Source organism: Rhincodon typus, chromosome 1, assembly GCF_021869965.1.
Source record: "Rhincodon typus isolate 14 chromosome 1, sRhiTyp1.1, whole genome shotgun sequence".
NCBI classification, from domain to species: domain Eukaryota; kingdom Metazoa; phylum Chordata; class Chondrichthyes; order Orectolobiformes; family Rhincodontidae; genus Rhincodon; species Rhincodon typus.
Window position 1 is genome coordinate 26,386,525 of NC_063332.1, and position 21,156 is coordinate 26,407,680.

The 21,156-nt window shown below is 40.5% G+C and overlaps 1 long non-coding RNA gene across 1 annotated transcript in view; it reads left to right on the forward strand.

Moving 5' to 3' along the window:
- Positions 1-8,103: 8,103 nt before the first annotated feature.
- LOC125482791 overlaps positions 8,104-21,156 on the forward strand; it is a 16,019-nt gene continuing 2,966 nt past the window's right edge. Inside the window, exons 1-2 of the long non-coding RNA XR_007261764.1 lie at positions 8,104-8,214; positions 14,846-14,987. This is a non-coding gene — a long non-coding RNA (uncharacterized LOC125482791). The remainder of the gene's footprint in view (positions 8,215-14,845; positions 14,988-21,156) is intronic.

The following is a 21,156-nucleotide window of genomic DNA, read 5'->3' on the forward strand; positions in this document are numbered from 1 at the left end:
ACCCTTTCTAGTGCAATCTTATCCTTTCTATAATGTGGTGAACAGAACTGCATGCAGTTGTGCCTTAATCAGCGTTTTACAGATTTCCAACATAACCTCACTACTCTTGGAAGTTATGCCTCGGAAAGTAAAGGCAAGTATCCCATATTCCACCATAACTACCTTTATCTACGTGCACTACTATCAAAGATCTGTGAATATGCACACCAAGGTCCCTCTGATTTAGTGTGGAGCCGGAGGAACACAGCAGGCCAGGCAACATCAGAGGAATAGGAAAGTTGATGTTTCGGTTTAGATCCTTCTTCAGAAATAGTCCAGACCCGAAACGTCAACTTTCCTGCTCCTCTGATGCTGCCTGGCCTGCTGTGTTCCTCCAGCTCCACACTGTGTTATCTCTGACTCCAGCATCTGCAGTTCTTACTATCCCTCTGATTTAGTACTTTCCAGGGCCCTGCTATTTATAGCGTAAATCCCGTTTTCCAGTCACAGAAACATCCCTCTTTCATTACCCTCTGCATCTTGCCGCATAGTTAATTTTGGATCCAATGAGCTACTTTTCCTTGGATCCTGCAGGCTCTTACATCCTTGGCCAACCTGCCACAAAGGACTTTATCAAAGGCCTTGCTAAAGTCCATAAGGACTACATCAAACACATCAAGTTCATCAACATTCCTGATTATCACCTCAAAAAAATAAATCAAATTTGTCTAACTTGATCTTCCCATGACAATTCCATGCTGATTTACCCTGACTATCCCTGATTAATCAACGTCTCTCCAAGTGCAGATGTAGTCATTCCCTCCAACTTCTTTCTAATAACTTTTCCACCACTGACAGGCTGCAAGTTAGAACATAAAACAGTGCAGCAGACGAAGAGGTCTTTGAGTCCACCAAGTCTGTGCTGATCATGCTGCTATTCAAAACTAATCCCATCTGACTGCATGTGATCCATATCCCCCCCCATCTCTCTGTCAGTTCATGTCTGTCTAAATGCCCCTTAAATGTTGCATTCATATCAATTTCTATCACCTCACCAGCAGCATGTTCCAGACACCTACTACCTACTCACTGTGTAAATAAAAAACTTTGCCTCATACATCTCCTTTAAACTTTCCCCCTCTCCCCTCAAACCTATGCCCCCAAGTATTTGACATTTCTATCCTGGGAAAAAGACTCTGACTGTCACCCTATCTATCCCTCTCATTATTTTATATACTTCTATCAGATTGCTTCTCAGCCTTTGACGCTCTAGTTAAAAATAATCCAAGTTTGTCCAACATCTCCTTATAGTTAATACACTCCAGCCCAGGAAACATCCTAGTAAACCTCTTCTGCACCCTCTCCAAAGCTTCCTATATTTGGGCAATCAAAGCTGTGCACAGCACTCCTAATTGCCAACTTTTGTACTCAATGCCCCAACCGATGAAGGATAGCATACTGTACGCCTTCTCTACCACTTTATCCACATCTGTTCCTCCCTTCGTCAATAATCGGAGTCCTCCAGCACCTCAACTGTAGCTGGAGAAAGCCCCTGATATCTTTTCCCTCGCCTTCCTCATCAGCCTGGCATACATCTCATCCAGACCTGTAGCTTTATCCATTATTTGCACTGTTCAACGTGCTACCAGCTCCTGTTTCTCGCTGTTAAAATGACAGTCCTTTGTTTGTGTCATCCTTTTCTATTTTGAACATCAATACAAAGTATTAATTGAAGACTGTGCCTACATCTTCTGGGTCCACAAACAGACTATCTGTATGGTGCCTAAATGCCCTACCTTTCCCTCTAATTACTGTCATGCTCTTCGATATATATATATTTTGTAAAAACCCTTTAGGGATTTCTTTATTGTACCCACCAAGGATTTCTCATGTACTCTATGTTCTCTTAATTTCCTTATAAGTTTCCCCTTGCATTTTTAATAACCTCTAGGAATTCAGCCATATTGAGCCCTCAGTATTTGCTGTTAGCTTTTCTTTTTCTCTTAATCCTAATCTTTATGTCCCTTGACATCCAGGTTCTCCGAACTTTGTGCCAACTTTTGTCTTTACAGGAAAGTATTTGTCCCACACTCCTGTTACTTCCTCCTCAAATGCCTTCCACTGCTTTGACATAGTTTTACCTGCAAGTAGCTGCTCTGATTGTGTTGCATAAGATAACTGAATTTTCCATTGGGAGGGAAAGCTTAAGAAAGAACAATTTCAAGGAGATAAATACGGAACTGGCTGAAATAAACTGGGAATGAGTCATAGGAAAGATCAGTAGAGATCGAGTGGCGGACACTTATTTCAGAATACTCCGAAAAGCTACAATGTATTGTGTAAGAAAGACTTGATGAGTAGGATGCACCATCCATGACTAACTAATGAGGTTAAAGATAGTATCTAACAAAGTAAATGCATTTTATGCTGCAGGTGAATGGCGGGTCAAAAGATTACATTCTGATCAAAGATGTGGAGGTACTGGTATTGGACTGGAGTGGACAAGGTCAGAAGTCACACGACACCAAGTTTAATCCAACAGGTTTATTTGAAATCACAAGCTTTCGGAGTGCTGCTTCTTTGTCAGGTGAAGGAGTGGCACTCCGAAAGCTTGTGATTTCAAATAAACCTGTTGGACTATAACCCGGTGTTGTGTGGATTCTGTCCAAAGTACAACAAAGAATGACTAAAAGATTAATAAGGAGAGAGAAATTACAGCATGGGAGTAAGCTAATCTGAAATACAAAAGCAAAGTTTCTACGGTTATTTGAAAAGGAAAAAAAAGAGTAAGTCAAGCGAGCATTGGTCCTCTAGAGACATTCTGGGTAACCCATAAATGGAGAATAAGGAAATGGCAGAGAAATTGAACAGGTATTTTGTATGCCTTTACTGTTAACAGTATTAACAACACGTATAATCACCAGGCAAAGGGTACTGATAAAATTAACAGACTGAAAAATCTGACATGTCACCAGGTCCTTATGGACTTAGTTTTAAAAGAGCAGTAGCTGCATTGGTTTTAATTTTCTGAAAATCTTGAGATTCTTCAAAGTTTCTATCAGATTGGAAAACATGGACTGTGACTCTCCTATTCAAGAAAGGAAGGTGTCAGAAAGCAGGAAATTAAAGACAGGTGAGTTTTTAAAAAAAAAAATCACTGAACCTTGTAGCTGGAGGTCACTGGCGGGGGCAGCATTTAATGCCTGTCCTTAGTTACCCTCGAGAAGGTGGTGACAAGCTGTCTTCTCGAACTGCTACAGTCTACGTGCTGTTGGCAGACCCACAATGGCCCCTGGGTGGGGGGGAAGCAAAATTCCAGGATTTTGACAGTTAAAGAATGGTGACATATTTCCAAGTCAGAATGGTGAGTAACTTGGAGGGGAACTGGAAGGTGGTGATGTTCTCACATGTCTGCTGCGAAGGCCTGAATATTGTTAAATTAGCAAGTACCCTCAGGAAGTGCTGAAGATAGCTGCTCAGAAATCGAAGGAGTTGGATAGCATGGTGAACGTTAAGAGGAAGGAAGTGAAATCCTTCTTTAATGTTTGGAGAATAGATAAAGAACAATTGGACCTGATGATGGTGAATAAGTACTGCTGGATGGAAGCGGACGTGGATTTGGAAGGTGCTGTCTGAGGATCTTTGGTGGATTTCTGCAGTGCATCTTGTAGATAGTACGCACTGCTGCTACTGAGCATTGGTGGTGGAGGAAGTGGATGCTTGTGGATGTAGTGCCAATCAAGTGTGGTGCTTTGGCCTGGATTGTGTCAAGATTCTTGAGAGTATTGTTCCAGCTACACTCATCCAGGGAAATGGGGAATATTCCATCACACTCTGGATCTGAAGCTTATAGATGGCGGACAGGTTTTAGAGAGTCAGGAGGTGAGTTACCATCTGCTGAGTTAACACCTGTCATAGGGAATATCCTGAGATCTATAATCAGAGGGGTTGTCACAGGACAGTTAGAAAATCTGTGCAATCAGGTAGAGTCAACATAGGTCTGAAAAAGGGAAATCATGTTTGACAAGAGATAGTAGGAACTGCAGATGCTGGAGAATCCGAGACAACAAGGTGCAGGGCTGGATGAACACAGCAGGCCAAGCAGCATCATAGGAGCAGGAGTGTGGGACAAATACTTTCCTGTAAAGACAAAAGTTGGCACAAAGTTCGGAGAACCTGGATGTCAAGGGACATAAAGATTAGGATTAAGAGAAAAAGAAAAGCTAACAGCAAATACTGAGGGCTCAATATGGCTGAATTCCTAGAGGTTATTAAAAATGCAAGGGGAAACTTGTAAGGAAATTGAGAGAACATAGAGTACATGAGAAATCCTTGGTGGGTACAATAAAGAAATCAGCAAGTCTGCATGGTCACATTTTGCCCTTCCATACTAAAACAGTCTTCACTTACAGGATCTGCATCTCTCTATTCCTTTCCTATTCAATGTATTTGTCCAGGTGCTTCCTGAATGCTGCTACTGTGCCTGCTTCTACCATGTCCTCTACTGTGCGTTCCAGGCACTCACCACATTTTGTGTGAAAAACTTACCTTGCATAGCTCTTTTAAACTCAAACCCCCACCCCCAGCACCTTGAACCTGTGTCCCATAGTAATTGACACCTCCACCCTAGGAAAAAGCCTCATTTTCCACTCTATCCATGCCATTCACAATCTTATAAACTTCTATCAGTCACCCTTCAACCTCCTGTGTTCCAATGAAAACAAAACCAGTTTATTCAACATTTCTTCGTTGCTAAAATCCCCCATACCAGGCAACATCCGGGTAAACCTTTTCTGTACCCTCTCCAAAGCATCCACATCCTTCTGATAGTGTGGTGACCAGAACTACACACAATATTCCAAGTGTGGCCGCACTAAAATTCTATAAAGCCGCAGCATACCTTGCCTATCCTTATACTCAATGCCTCTTCCAATGAAGGCAAGCATGCCATAAGCCTTTTTTACTACCTTATCTACCTGCACTGCCACCTTCAGTGATCTGTGGACCTGCACGCCCAGATCCCTCTGCATATCAATACTCCTAATGGTACTGACATTCACCGTATAATTTCCGCCTGACCTTCCAAAATGCATCACCTCACATTTGTTCGGATTAAACTCCATCTGCCATTTCTTTTGCCCATGCCTCCAACTGATCTATACCCTGCTGTATCCTCTGACAATCCTCCTCATTATCTGCAACTCCACCAATCTTTGTATTGTCTGCAAACTTACTAATTAGACCAGCTAGATTTTCCTCTGAATCATTTATGTAGATCATAAACAGCAGAGATCCCAGCACTGATCCCTGTGCAACACCACTAGTCTCAGCTCTCCATTCCAAAAAGCAACCTTCCACCATCACTCACTGTCTGTGACAAAGCCAGTTTGGTGTTCATCTTGCCAGCTCACCCCGATACCATATGACTTCACCTTGTGTACCAGTTTGCCATGAGGGACCTTGTCAAAGGCTTCACTAAAGTCCATGTAGACAACATCAACTGCTTTTTCCTCAATCATCTTCGTCACTTCCTCAAAAAACTCGATCAAGTTAGTGAGACATGACCTCACCTGCACAAAACCATGCTGTTTATTACTGATCAGCCTATTTGCTTCTAAATATGTACACATTTTGTCCCTGAGGATCTTTTCCAATAATTTCCCTACCACTGATGTCAGCCTCACAGGCCTGTAGTTTTCTGGATTATCCCTGCTACCCTTTTTAAACAATGGGGCAACATTGGCTATTTGGCAGTACTTTGGGACCTCGCTTGTGGCCAAAGAGGATACAAAGGTGCCTATCAATGCTCCAACAATTTGTTCTCTTGGCTTCCTCAATATTCTGGGATAGATACAATCAGGACCCTGGGACTTACCCATCTTAATACTTTTTAAGATGCACAGCACCTCTTCCATTTTATTAGCAACTTGGTTTAGAAAATCAATACTCCTTTCCCCGAGGTCATCCGCTACCAATTCCTTCCCTTTGGTGAATACTGATACAAAGTACTTGTTTAGGATCTCACCTACCTCTTCTGGCTCCACACATAGATTCCCTCCTTTGTCCTTGAGTGGACTAATGCTTTCCCTAGCTACCCTCTTGATTTTTGTACATATGTAAAAAGCCTTGGGATTCTCCTTAATCCTACCTGCTAATGATTTTTCATGACTCCTGTTTGGCCCTTCTAATTCCTTGTTTAAGTTCTTTCCTACTTTCCTTATATACTTCAAGGGCTTTATTAGTTCCCATCCTCCTAGACCTTACGTATGCTTCCTTTTTCTTTTTGACCAAGATCATAACATACCTGGTCATCCAAGGTTCACATAACTTGACACACCAATCCTCCATTCTTGTAGGAATATGCTGCTTCTGAACTCTTATCAACTGCCATTGGAAATACTCCCACATGTCCAATGTGGATTTACCCTCAAACAGCCACCTCCAATCAAAATTCTCCAGTTCCTGCCTAATATCATTATAGTTCGCCTTCCCCCAATTTAACACCTTCACTCAAGGACTGCTGTTATCCCTATCCAGGAGTAACTTAAAACGCATGGTATTATGGTCACTACTCCCAAAATGTTCCCCCACTGAAACTTCAGTCACTCACCTGGCCGGGCTCATTTCCCAAAATTAGGTCCAGTGTAACTCATTCTCTGGTTGGAATGTTTTACGTACTGCGTCAAGAAACCCTCCTGAATGGTCCTTACAAATTCTGCTCCATCCAAGCTCCTAGCATGAACGGAGTCCCAGTCAATATAGGGGAAGTTAAAATCACCCACCACAACAACCCTGCTGTTTTTACATCTTTCTAAAATCTGTTTACCTATTCTCTCCTCCATCTCCTGCTGGCTGTTGGGAGGCTAGTAAACCTCCAACATTGTGATTTCACATTTCCTATTCCTGAGTTCTATCCATATTGCCTCGCTGCATGAGTCCTCCGATTTATCCTCCTTCAGTACAGCTGAGAGATACTCCTTTAACAGTAATGTAATTCCCCTATCACTTTTTCATCCTTTTCTATCACACTTGAAACATCAGCCAAGTCTCTGTAATCGCAATAATGTCCTAGTTCCAAGTACTAACAAAAGCTCTAAGTTCATCTACCTTGCCTATTACACTTCTCACATTTCAGACCACCTCCCCTGCTCTTTTCAATGACCTTTCTCAGCCTGTTCTTAATCACGTTTGCCCTGGTTTCTAACTCTCCCTCAATTTCTGTATCTATAGCCCTGGTGTCCATCCCCCTGCCACACTACTTTAAACCCTCCCCAAACACTCTACCCAGGAATGCCCTCCACCCCCACCCCCCACCATCACCTCCAAGGACATCAGTCCTGGTCCTGCCCAGATGTAACCATCCAGTTTATACAGGTCCCACCTCCCCAAAAACCAGTTCCAATGCCCCATGGATTTTGAAATCCTCCCCCTCACCATTGTTTCAGCCCCATGTTCATCCCATAGATCCTGCTGTTTCTACTCTGACTAGCCCATGGCACTGGTAGTAAACCTGAGATAACTACCACATTTTAAAAAAAATTTAAATAGACATTGCCAAGATTCTTGACAAATGAGTCAATTGGTATCAGGGGCCAACAGGAAAGTCGAATTGAGGCTGCATCAAATGAATCATGATTTATTGAATGGGAGAGCCAACCTGTGGGACGAAATGTCCTCTCTTTTCTTGAATTAGGATGTTTCTATGGTGGAACCCTGTCCTATTTTTGAGCTCTGGGCATGAATAGCAATTGCCTGGCCCCAGTCTGCTAACTGAAAATGAACACCTGGGTTCAGCCTGATCCTCATTCAGTTGCACATAAAGTGGACTTTGGAAATCACAACTTCTGGCTCCGGGTCAATGGGCTACTAAGCAAATTGGCTGTCTTGCAACTGCAAAAACGAACATGAGTGTTTAATTTTGGCCATTTTTTTGTCTTTAAAATGACAGGCTGTTGTTTAACAAATTTAAAAAAAGACTATTTCTTGAAGCTATAAATTCTTCTAAATTTTAGTATTTGTTCATGTTGATTGCAGCTGACTTGTTTTTGTGTCTGAGACTACAATTCCCAGCATACCTATTATTGAGTGTAAGGAGCTGGGGCTATTCAATCTAACTTCCTCTTCCTATATTACAGCTGGCCTTGAATTCTAGGATGCTTTGCATTCAGGAGCAGTGAGGTGTTTGCTTTTGGGAGACAGTCCTGTCATGAGGTTCATCAAGTTTTCCGTAAGCAGGTAATTTGTTTTCTCTTTTATCTATTGCACCTGAATTGGTAACAGATTTGTTCTCTTATTCCCTTTGTGTAGCATATTGTGTGGCCTGCCTTTCCTTCTGGCAGATCTGAAGCCCTGTGAACTTGAAAAATGATTATGTTTTAATTGGAATCATAGTAGATTCTGCAAAAAGCCATATCATGGACAATTTACCGAATTTAAAACATCAAAGATAATGGATAGATCTCGCATAGATAATCTGGAAGGAAAACAAATGGAGACCGATTTTGGTTGGAACAGGATTCAAATGGCCGTGACTTGGCAAAATTTAAATTATCCCTGCATCAGCTTTTTTTTAAAAATCGGGGAATGGGATCCTCTTTGGGAACACACTTCAGCTATTGATTGGATTGCATTTTCAGTAAATACAAAACATTTACTTATGCCCTGTTCAAATTACAGATTTGGGGAAATTGAGGTATTAAATGTTCTCTCCAAACCCAGTCCCTGATTTTAGAGAACATGTGGATTAATCTTGAATACATTTCCATAGGTCGTTGAACACCTGTATCTGTAGGGAACCAGTTGTAGGGTCACAGTACCATCCTAGTTAGGATCAGTGAACGTAGCACAGTTCAGAGATCACAGCAGGTTCTGCTTGACTAAGTATCGCTTTGAGCATGGATTTATATCCTAGAAGCCTTTTAAATAGAAATGGGAGTCATCATTCAGCCTCTGGAGCCGATTTGGCCAGAAAATTAGATCCTCCACTTAGTCATTTTGGATATGCAACAGCATGTAAATCCCAGCTGACATTTTCAATTGACTTCACCTCAGTGTTTCATAATCCCTTGATGAAAGGATTTACAGGGATGGCTGGATTATTGAGTAATCAGATTATCCATGATTTTAGTGAATAGAGGAGCAAACTTGAAGGGCTGAGTGGCCTACTCCTGCTTCTAATTAATACATTTGTAAAATAGGAAATTGAAGTTGGCCATTCAGCCTCTTGAGCCTGCTCCACCATTCATCTAGATCATGGCTGATCTTCTACCTCAGTGCTATATTCCTGCACCAGTCCCAAATCCTTTGATGCCTTTAACATCTAGGAATCTAATCGGTGCTTGTCTTGAACATACTTAATGACTCCACAGCCGCCTGGGATAGAAAGCTGTGAAGAGTCGGCACCATCCAAATGAAGAAATCCTTTCTTGTTTTCGTGCTAAATGACCTACCCTCTTATTCTGAGATGGAAGCCCTGGTCCTAGTCCTCTCCAGCTAGGGGGAACATATTCCTGCATCTACCCAGTCAAATCTGTAGAATTCCCTAGGTTCCAAGAAGATCACTTTTCATGCTTCAAAACTCCAGCAAATCTAGACCCTGTCTCCTCAATCTCTCCTTAAGGAACAATCTTGTCAAGCCAGGAATCGAAATGTTGAACATTTGTTGCACTCCCTCAATGGAAAGTATATCCTTCCTTGAGTAAAAAGGCAGAAACCAGGTGCAGTCTCACCAACTCTCTTTACTCCTGTCGTCAAATTCTTCTCCAATAGAGGACAATATACATTTGCCTTCCTAATTGCTTGCTTTCAGTGATTTATCAACAAAGATGCCCAAGTCCCTTTGAGCATCAACACTTCCCAATCTCTCATTCGAATTTTCCCACCACAGTGGATAAGCTGACATTTTTCCACATTATATTCAAATGTAATGTTCTTGCCCACTCACTCAGCCTGTTAAACTGCCTTAAAGCCTTTTCCTATCCTGTGCACAACTCCCATTTCCACCTCGTTTTGTGCCATTAGCTGACTTATAAATATTACAACTGGCCCCTATGTTCAAATCATTGATCTACACTGTAAATTCTGGAAGTCAAGCATTAATCCTTGCTGTATCCTTCCAATCACAGCCTGCAAAATTTTCTGCTCTGTTTTGTATCTCAATCCATACCTGTGTATTACCTGAATCCCCCTCCAACTCAATGCAATCTAATTTTGTTCTTAAAACTATTTTGTGTGGGATATGATCAAAATCCTTTTGAAAATCTGAAATGACCACCTCACCTGGTTCCCCCACCACCCCCACCCATCTATTCTGATGCTTTCCATTTCATAAATCCATGCTGTCTCTATCTAATCCTATTTTTTTTTTTTAAAACTGTCCAGATTTCACATCTTTATTTTACAGAAATCTAACTGGGTCACTGTGGTACAAGTCCCAATCCAAACCACTGGATCAGCTGTCCATGAAGGTACACAGTACCATACTTTTTGTCTGGTACGTGTGAAGAAGTACTTTACGATAGCTCTGGCTCTTCCATTCCAGATTTTCTCCCCTTTATTCTTCCACAGAATGCAGGTGTTGTTGGCAAGATCAGATTTTACTGATCATTTCTAACTGCCCTTGATCTAAACATTTCAGACTGCAGTTGAGAGTCAAGCACATTGTTGTGTGTTTGGAGTCACATGTAGACCAGACCAGATAAGGATGGCAGATTGCCTTCTCCAAAGGACACTAGTAAACCAGATAGGTTTTTACAACTAATGATAGTTATCATGATCAACATTACCGAAACTAGTTTTATTTTTGTAGATTTATTAATTAAATTTAAATTTCACCAGCTGCTGTATTTGAGCATTGGTGATGGAATACTCCCCACTTGCCTGGATGGGAGCATCTCCGACAACACTCAAGAAGCTTGCCATCCAGGACCCAGCAGCCGCTTGTTTGGCAACACATCCACAAGCATCCACTCCCTCCAACACCAACACTTAGTTGCAACAGTGTGTACTATCTACAAGATGCACTGTGGTAAATCACTAAGGTTCCTCTGACAGCCTCTTCCAAACTCATGACCATTACAATCTACAAGGACAAGGGCAGCAGATGCATGGGTACACCACCTCCACTTCAAGGTGTCCTGTAAGCCATACACTACCTGTTCCTTCAGTATCACTGAGTCAAACTCCTAGAACTCCTTTTCTCACAACACTGTAGCTAAACCTATCCTGCATGGACTGCCACAGATGATGAACAATAGCCAACCATTACCTTCTCCACAGCAATAAATGCTGGCCTTGCCAGAAACCCACACATTCTATTAATGAGTTTAATAAAAAAAAAGTATTGTCTTCTGGATTAATAGTCTATTGACATTATTATTATGCCACACTCCCATAGATAGTTCTAATCAACCTGTTCAGACATGTTATGACACACATCTGGAGAGGTGGGACTAACCCAGGCCTCCTGAATCAGAGGTAGGGGCACTTCCACTGTCACAAGACTCCCCAACACACTGTCTCCCATAAATTGGGTAGATAGAAACTATCAACATCCTTAAACATCCCAGCTGGATCACTCTGTAATCTTGAATGTCCAAGGGAATAAAAACAGAATTTAAGTTTCTGTCCTTTTTATGTAACTTCAGTATCGTTCTGGTAAATCTGTACTGTTCTTTGACCTAGGCCAAGTTATCTTTCTGGAGCTGGAGAGTCCAGAAATAAATATAGTAAATAGGATATCTAGAGCTTGATTGAACAGTAATATAATTGCCATCCTATATGTATTTCAGCTCCCCTCAGGTAAAGGTAAACATTCCAATAGCTCTTTAAAATTATTTTTTGTGCGGGACTGCTAGTGTTTCGTAACTTCTCTTCCCGGGCCCCTAAATTTCCCTGCTCTTGTCATTTTAAAAATACAGTCTACATTTTCTTTGGGACCAAAGTGGATGACCTCACATTTTCCTACATTGAAAACCATTTGCTGCAGATTCTCACAGTCAGACAATTGATCAAATATGCAGAAAGTGGCAGAGGAACAGTGCCCATCCTTCAAGTCACTGACAGTTGCCAGAGTATAAATTAGATTTAAATCATATACAGAAAGCAGAATAAACATTGGGACAGCTGAGATTAGAAAAGAAGGGGATAAGAGTTAAAAATTACTTTTTCCTAAATCTCATGCAACACTAGTTAACCTATGAAGGAATGAGATTCCATACTTGTAAAATTAGTTTTTAGGATCCAGCAATCATCTGTTAAAAGTTCACACATTTCTGAGTGAACATGTATTAGGACTGACCTTTTTTTGATTTTTTTTTAAGAAGTAGGTAACTACTGGACAGATATCCCAAGTTCATAACATTGACATAAATACATTAGTAAGTGTATCAATAAAGACTGCTTCAGGGCAACATGTGCAGGTGGGGATAGCTTTGAGTTTGAAGTTTAACTAAAGTTTAACTTGGTGTCTGATGTTTATTCCCAATGTGTGGATACCTGGAACATTGAGGGTCTGAAATATTACAAAAAAAGAAACATGGGCAGATTAAGTGGCTAGGACAGGGCATTCTCCCATTATAATGCAAAAATGCAATGAACTATAGCATCAGATAGTTTAAAGTTTGACAGATGCACAGGCTTTATAATTCCAGCCCGGAATGCTTCTGATTAATTGATTTTAGCTGGAGTGAGAAATAGTTTGAGGAGAGGCAGAGATCTGGTGCAACATCAGAATGTAGAGTGATTAAAGGGATAATGACAGCACTGAAGAAAACAAGAACCTGGGTGAGAAGGACATGACCAGGGGCCAGAAGAACAATCTTTAAATTTCTACATCATCAGGCTATTTCCGATTAAGCACATGACAAACCATGTATATGAATGCTGAGGACTCCTGTTTTTAAAAATCCCTACATATCGTCATCCCTCCACATCTCTGTAATATCATCCAGCCCCATAACTGTCTGCTATTTCTGTACTCCTCCAATTCTTCAGTTTTCATTGCTTCATCATTTCCTAGGTCATAAACTCTGGAATCCCTCCCTAAAATGTTCTGCCTCTCCATCCTTTTCTTTGACCTGGCTTTTTGTCACCTAATATAGCTTGTTTGATAATGATGTGTGAAACATTGCCAGATTATATTAATTGCACTACACAAATAGAAATTGTTTCTTATATTTTATGGTTGTGAACAAACCATGGTTTGTTTTCAGGTTCGACAAACCATGGAGATAGCATACTTTTTTAAAAAAAAAAAACAGGCTAAGATTAGAGACAACAAGGTGCAGGGCTGGATGAACACAGCAGGCCAAGCAGCATCATAGGAGCAGAGAGGCTGAGATTGTTAGCTTGTGATTCCATTGTAAATTGGAGTTTTGTGAAGGTTTGGGTTTCGGCCATACATGCATTGCTTTATCAGTCAGATTTTAATTTGAATTTTGGTGTGCACTGTGGAAAGGTCAAACTGTTGCATATCTTGCATCCCAAAATGTCACCTCCAAATCCAACGCAGCAACAATACTGCTTTGCATCATCCAAAATGGAGTATTTTCAGGTTTAAGTTTGTACTTTCGACCAGTGTTGCACCAGATCATGCTTACATAGGAAATATAGCTCATGCCCTAATCCAGGATTAGGAAACCCCACTTTCCTATTATTTCATAGCTTACAAGGTGTAGAGCTGGATGAACACAGCAGGCCAAGCAGCATCAGAGGAGCAGGAAAGCTGACGTTTCGGGGCTATTATTTCATGTTTTCTGTACACCTGCAAAGGTCATCCTTATGACATCTGAGTGGTGAACTATTCATGAACAGTTAGTGCTACGGAGAATTCCTAACCCTGAAAAGAGGCATTTGTCTGATGGGTTAGGCATTTTCCTGACATCATGTATTTTTCTGCTTGAAATGCTCTTAATACTTGAATGCATGACTGTACTGACATTTTGGGCTTATTTTGAGCCAAGTCATTGTGCCTATCTACTGTCAGCCCAAGAGAAGAGAGAAGAGACTACAAAATAAAACTGGGTCAGATTGAAAATATAGTCGGTGCGTTAATGGAATGAACAGATTGCTGTGCTGCCATCTTAAAGGACACTGGATGCTGGAGCAGTGAAATACACATTCACGCTAAAATCCGTTAATTTTAGCAAATTTCAATGCCTTTTTTTAAATGAAATGTTCAACATTAACCCATTTTTTTCTTTCAGATGCTGATTAATCTGTTGTGTTTCTGTTTTTAGTCACCTTGCTTCATTTGATGTCTTTGCTCCCAACAAAACATATTTCTGGAATAATGTGGGAATAAAAAGGAGGGAATGATGGTACTAAACAAAACAGTAGACTGCTACTGTGACACGGCCTCCAAGATATAGCTATCAGAGCACACATTCAGTGTGTTCTATGATGAAGATAGCCTCAACTTGGGGCTGTTCCCCCTTTCCCTGGTAGAATGCCTTGAACCTGCCCAGCAATAACCTTTATCTGACACAAGAGAGACTGCAAAACATTTGGGAACATCTTGCGGTTCCAGAACTACTCATATGCTGCTAACTCTTGAATCTCTATGACAACTGCATTTTCACCTTGTGATGCAAGTGACTCCATTCCCACTTTCTTTTGTGCTATATGAAGTAAATCTCTCACTGTGCTGGGTGCTTAAACTTGGATGCATTCCTCCAAGGAGCCATTGCCCTCCTGTGTAGTCAATGTGTGTGCTACTTGCACTTCCTGTGTTAAACTCCCACACACTCATCTCCTTGAGCTGTGCTGGAAGAACATACACTTGAGGAAACTTTCTGATTTAGTGACTCCAGCCACTCAATCCTAGAGCTCAAGCAACTGACAGCATTTCTTGTTCACATATATCCAGGAAATCCTGGAGTTTCTGCCTCATACAGGATTCTCTCGCAACAGGACCGTGCTAGCTCTGGTAATCAACTCACTGATCTCCAAATTACTGAGATGCTGACCAAAAAATACTTGGCATGGAACTCTAAACATCAAGACATGAGGTACAAAAACAGTAATGTTGACTAAAAGCATTGTAATTGAAATCTTTTAACATAACACAACAAAAATTCTCAAGTGAATCAGTAGAAAAATTTCATATAATAAATGAACATGTGCCCATCATACCAACAAATTCACTGCCAAATTTTGAATTTGCTTTCTCTTTATCTAAGCTCTGTTTAAACTATGACTTACCTTCTCAGGCTTGTTGTCTCTGCTGCTTTTCCGTTAAACGTAATCACTGCTTTCCCTCAAGTTCTCTCTCCTCTTTTGAATTGAAAGAAAGTAATGCACCAAAAAAGAGTGTAACACTTATCTGGTTCAAGGCTTTACATGCCTGTTTGAAGTAGTTAACAATAATCTTAACAGCAGGAAAACTAGCAATTTCTATTTACGTATGTGACAGTATACAGTGTGGAAAATGGAAAAAGAACCACAAACTGAACAATTTTTTTTCTGTCTTCTTTCACGAGACATGGGCATTGCCATAATTGCTGTTGAATTGAATAGTTTGCCATGCCACTTCAGACAACATTTCAGAGTAAACTACATTACTATGTGTCTGAAGTCAAATATAGGCCAGATCACACAAAGATGGCAGACCTCTTTCCCCAAAGGGCATTTGTGGGCCAGATGCAGCTTTGGTTTTTCAGACAATGATAGCTGTCAGGGTCACCAATACCGAGACTAGTTTTATATTCCAGCTTTATGAATGGAATTTAAATTTCACCGATTGCGTTTGGTGAGATTTGAACCCGCGTCTCTCGAGCATTAACCTGGGGCAGTGGATTACTTGCCCAGTGACATTACAACTACATACAGCCTTCTCCATTCTGTTTATATAACAAAAGAAATAATACATAGACGCATTATTTAAAAGAAAGTATGACATGGCTACAAAAGAATAACATTCAGATGATCAAACCTTTGGCCAAATTAGGTTTAAAGGAATAGCTACAAGATGAAATTGAGGTAGCGAGCAGGAGAGGTGTAGGAAAGATATTCCAGAGTTTGAAGCTTTGGCAACTAAGATGAAACCACCAACCGTTGTGGAATTAAAATCAGCGATGAGAAGCTAGAAAAATCAGAAGAGGCCAGGTGCAGATGAGGGTAGATATCTTTAAGGGTTGTGGGCTGAAGGAGGTTTGAAATGGGGGCATGGGCGAGGTCATTGGCAAGCTTTCAAAATGGGAACAAGAATTTTAAAACTGACATATTGTTCATCTGGGAATCAATTTAGCTCAGAGCAGGGGGTGATGGGAAGAGGAACATGTTCGAATTACATGTGTGCAGAGACTTTTGGATGACTTCCAGTTTACCGAGAGTAGAATGTGAGGGACCAGTCAGGAGTACATCGAACAACAGGCAAACAAAAATATGAAATTGACAGATAATAAAGTTTGTGCTGTTATCAATAAATTTTTCAATGTGCAGAATGCCAGCATTTCAACAGTAAAGGAGAAAACCTAGAATCAGTAAGATATATAAAGTTTTAAATGGTAGGGAAAATACCAACCTCCTTGACATCAGTGTGGACTTTCTAGTATTAAGCCATCAGAATGAAAAACGATGTCTCTTTATTTTGTATCCCACTTCCAACCTAACCCTGAAATTCAGTTCTTTGCAAGCCATGCAGTCACTTTGGGATCAACTACCTCTAGTTTCTGGTCTATACAGATCAGACACCATATTACACTTACAGGCTTACTTTACCAGCTGAACCATTGAATGAGCTGAGCTAAATGTTCTTGTGATGTGAGGTCACAAATTTACTAGGATGCAGCATCTCAAAGAATTCTTTTCTAACTTTACCAATTATTGCAACTCTGCTGTACAATTAAGATACGCTGCCTTGCATTTGAAAAGCGTTGGAGGCTGGAATTGGGAACAGGAACTGAATGAATAACCTGGATTACTTAGAGACAATTAATCCCAATTTGGCATTTTTATATGTATTCACATGCAACAATCAAATTAGAGCATGGTTTTAGAAACTTGTATTTAATCCTCATAATAGTTTTTTCTGGGCTAGCTACTATTTTTATAGATTCAATGGCAACTTAGTGGACTGAATTCTGAAAGGGATTTGAGTTAACAAACAATGCTTTTACATATTGATCAAAATGAAATTCAAACTCTGCAACTGTGAAAACTGATGAAAATTTAATCTGTGTGGTTCTGTCGAGTCTATTAGCTGAGGACAGAAAATCTTGTACGGAAAAAACTAAGAAACTGAGGATTTAAAATGCAAGTTATTTTTTTCTTTGACATAGTGGTAGTTTCAGATAAAATGAAATCTAATTACAACTATCCTTGGTGCGTTTCTATTAACTTTAAAACACATTTCCTGACAAGAATCTGTTGAGTTCCTCATCAAAATCCATTGAATTTTCTTAGTTCTCCATCTGTGCCTGCAATCTGTTAAAAAAAAGAAAGAATTTAGGACATCCAAAAGTAATTAATCAGCTGTAAACACATTATAGTGGATTAAAGTCCAAATGCTGGAGATCTGAAATGGAAACGATGTGCTGGAAAAACTCTGCAGCTCTGGCAGCATCTTGCAGTTTTGAAAAATTGTCAGATGGGACTAGAAACATTAACTCTGTTTCTCACTCCACGGATGCTGCCAGATCTGCTCAGTTTCTTCAGCGTTTTCAGTTTTTACTACAGTGGATCAAGCCCTGCTTTCACTCAATGTTTATGCTGATTTCCCTGAAGAATGCTTTATTATTTTACTTTTTCTCAGCTCTTGAGGCATTCAACCAGTCATTGGAGGACAATTGGATAGAGACAGTGAGCAGGGATATAGGGAAAGGCAAGAAATTGGTGCCAGGGAATAGAATCAATGCAGGAACAATGGGCTGAATGGCCTTCTGCGCCCCAACAATTCTGTGATTCCTCAAGTTTTCTTAGAAAGCGGTATTTCCTTACTTTCTCAGCTTATCCCTATGGATGAGGGGTGATAGATATAGGACAGATGTCAGAGGTAGATTCTTCACTCAGAGAGTAGTAAGGGCGTGGAATGCCCTGCCTGCAAAAGTAGTAGACTTGCCAACTTTAAGGGCATTTAAATGGTCAGTGGATAAACATATGGATGATAATGGAATAGTTTAGGTTAGATGGGCTTCGGATTGGTTTCACAGGTCGGCGCAACATCGAGGGCCAAAGGGTCTGTACTGCGCTGTAATGTTCTATGTTCTATGTGCCCATCGTGTTTTTTTCCTAAACATTACTTCTTCATGCTTTCTCTTCTGCCTTAACAAGATGTACAACTTTGCCAGTAAACCACACTTATTTCACTTTTTTCTCTATTGCCATGTCAGGGATGAAATTATTTCTCATATTAAAATTATTCTTTTGCAACTGTTCCATCAACCTTCCAAATTTTTTCCACATATCCTTAAAACTCAAATGTGCAATAAATTTTGTGGCTGCCGGTAATACAGTACAAAAACAGAAAAATGCTAGAAAAACTCAGCAGGCAATTTCTGTTTTTTACTTCATTAATTGGTTTCTTTAAAGTTTCCACCTTTATCCCTTCTTTGTACTTTGGTCATTTGTTGTAACTAAATCCATCAATACATTATTGTTGTGGGATCCTCACCAACGATCTGCATTGTTATGTAGATGCAATACATACAAGAGAAAAAAACAATTCTGCTCTATTCTGGATAAGCGGTTAGGTTTAGTAGAGCAGCCGTGGTGTCATGTCAGAGAACAGAAGACAGAAAACACCTAGAAAATTACACACCAGATAGTTTATCACTGGTGGTGGGTAAAATAATCGTCACTTAACAAAGGAGAAATTAGTGCATCTATAAATGACAAATATGATGAATAGTCAGTATGTTTTCTAAATGGGAAAATATCACTTGCCCAACATTAATGATTGTGTGAGGTGGTGCCAGTAAATAATGATACAGATCTAATTTATCTGGATTTTCAAAATGCTAGCAATAAGATACCCCGTAACTGACTAAATGAGCAGCATTAGGAGAATGTTGAGGCGGGGCACTGCAGACTGCAGAACAGATTGCCAGAGATAGTAAGAATTGCCGATGCTGGAGTCAGAGATAACACAGTGTGGAGCTGGAGGAACACAGCAGGCCAGGCAGCATCTGAAGAAGGGTCCCGACTCCAAACGTCAGCTTTCCTGCTCCTGTGATGCTGCCTGGCCTGCTGTGTTCCTCCAGCTCCGCACTTATCTAGAACAGATTGCCAGCTGGCTTAGAGGCAGAAATCAGAGTTGGAACGCTGGATAGCTATTCAGATTCGCAGAAGGTTGCTGTAAACAATTTGGAATTTGAAATCAAAGCCCTTTTTTTTTAAAAAGTTCGTAGATGACACCAAATTTTGAACTGGGGAAAAAGCAGGAGTAATGGTCAATGTTGAAGAAGACTACAACAACTTACAGGAGTACAGATTGAGTTGAAAAATGAAGGGCAACTAGGGGTCTTGACATTTTGTTAAAATTTTGATACAATCGACACAGAATATTTTCTGTTGTGGGAAAGAGCATAACCAGAAGTTGTTAATATAGCTACTAAGAGATCCAATAGAGAATGCAAGAAACACCCTTAGGTGAGTAGCAAGAAAAAGCACAGGGAGTAGTCAAAGCAAACAATATTGATGCATTTAAGGGAAAACTAGACAAGTCATAGTCACAGAGGTCTAAGGCACAGAAAAAGAAACTTTGGCCCATTTAGTTCTGCGCCAGTCAAAAATAAGTACCAAACAATTCTAAACCCATTTTCCAGCACTTTGTTTTCTCTCATTCATGTGACATGTTTGAGGAAGAAGGGAATAGAAGGTTATGATGGTAGATTAGATGAGCAAAGATGGAAGGAGTGTCAGGTCGAGCACAAACTTAAAAGACAGAATACATTGATGGTATTTGTCAATTTTCATACCAGAGTCTTACATATGTATAGCATGGAAATAGATCCTTTGGTCCAACTTGTCCATGCCGACCAGCTATCCTGAATTAATCTAGTCCTACTTGCCAGTATTTGGTCCATATCCCTCAACCTTCCTATTCATAGACCCATCCAGATGCCTTTTAAATGTTGTATTTGTACCAGCCTCCACCACTTCCTCTGGCATCTCATTCCATACACACACCCCACCCTCTGCATGAAAAAGTTGCCCCTTAGGTCCCTTTCAAATTTTACCCCACTCACCTTAAACCTATGCCCTCTAGTTTTGGACTCCCACACCCCAGGGAAAAGACCTTGTCTATTTATCCTAACAATGCCCCTCATGATTTCATGAGCCTCTATAAGGTCACCCCTCAAAAGAAAACAGTTTTCATGCTGATTAGCCACTGGCCTGGACTTTGTAGTCAGCAAAAGTGTCATAGAGTGATATAGCATAGAAACAGGCACTTCAGCCCACCATGTCTATGCTTACCAACAAACACCAAACCACACGAATCCTATTTCCCTGCACTTGGTCCATAGCTTATTTTGTCCTGGCATTTTAAGTACTCATCCAAATACTTCTTAGATGTTGTGATGGTACTTGTCTCCACCATCCTCAGAGTCAGCACATTCCAGATATCTACCACCCTCTGGGTGAAAAACATTTCCTCAGATCTAAGAGTAACCACTTACTCTTCATGTTAACCTTTGTGCTTGCCTCTGATCTCAAAACTGGGCTTTAGATGCAGACTTCCTCGACTGGAACATCTGCTTGAATCTGGCACTAATGTAGAATATTTCTGTAATCTAACTAATTGGATTTAAAGATTAAAAGCAAAGAAATAAAAATCAAGGAACATAAATCATCTTCATGTTCTCATAGGTACCTAAGGGAGGAACTTAGCAGCAAATTATGGAACTGCATCTGCTAAGAAGTATTAATCATGGTCGGAAAGCCAGTCTGCTTTTTGCTTACTGTTCTCTGGAGATCTGTATTTCTAGCCTGAATGTTCAATTTGGACTTCTTCAGAAATACCACTTCCGTGAAGGCCAAATCAGGCACCCCTTTATGCCGCTGTATTCTGGGGTTTAAAAGATCCAAACCTCTCCTTGTCAAGATGTGGAGGTGATAGGAACTGCAGATGCTGGGGAATCTGAGATAACAAGGTGTAGAGCTGGATGAACACAGCAGGCCAAACAGCATCAGAGGAGCAGGAAGGCTGACGTTTCGGGCCTAGACCCTTCTTCAGAA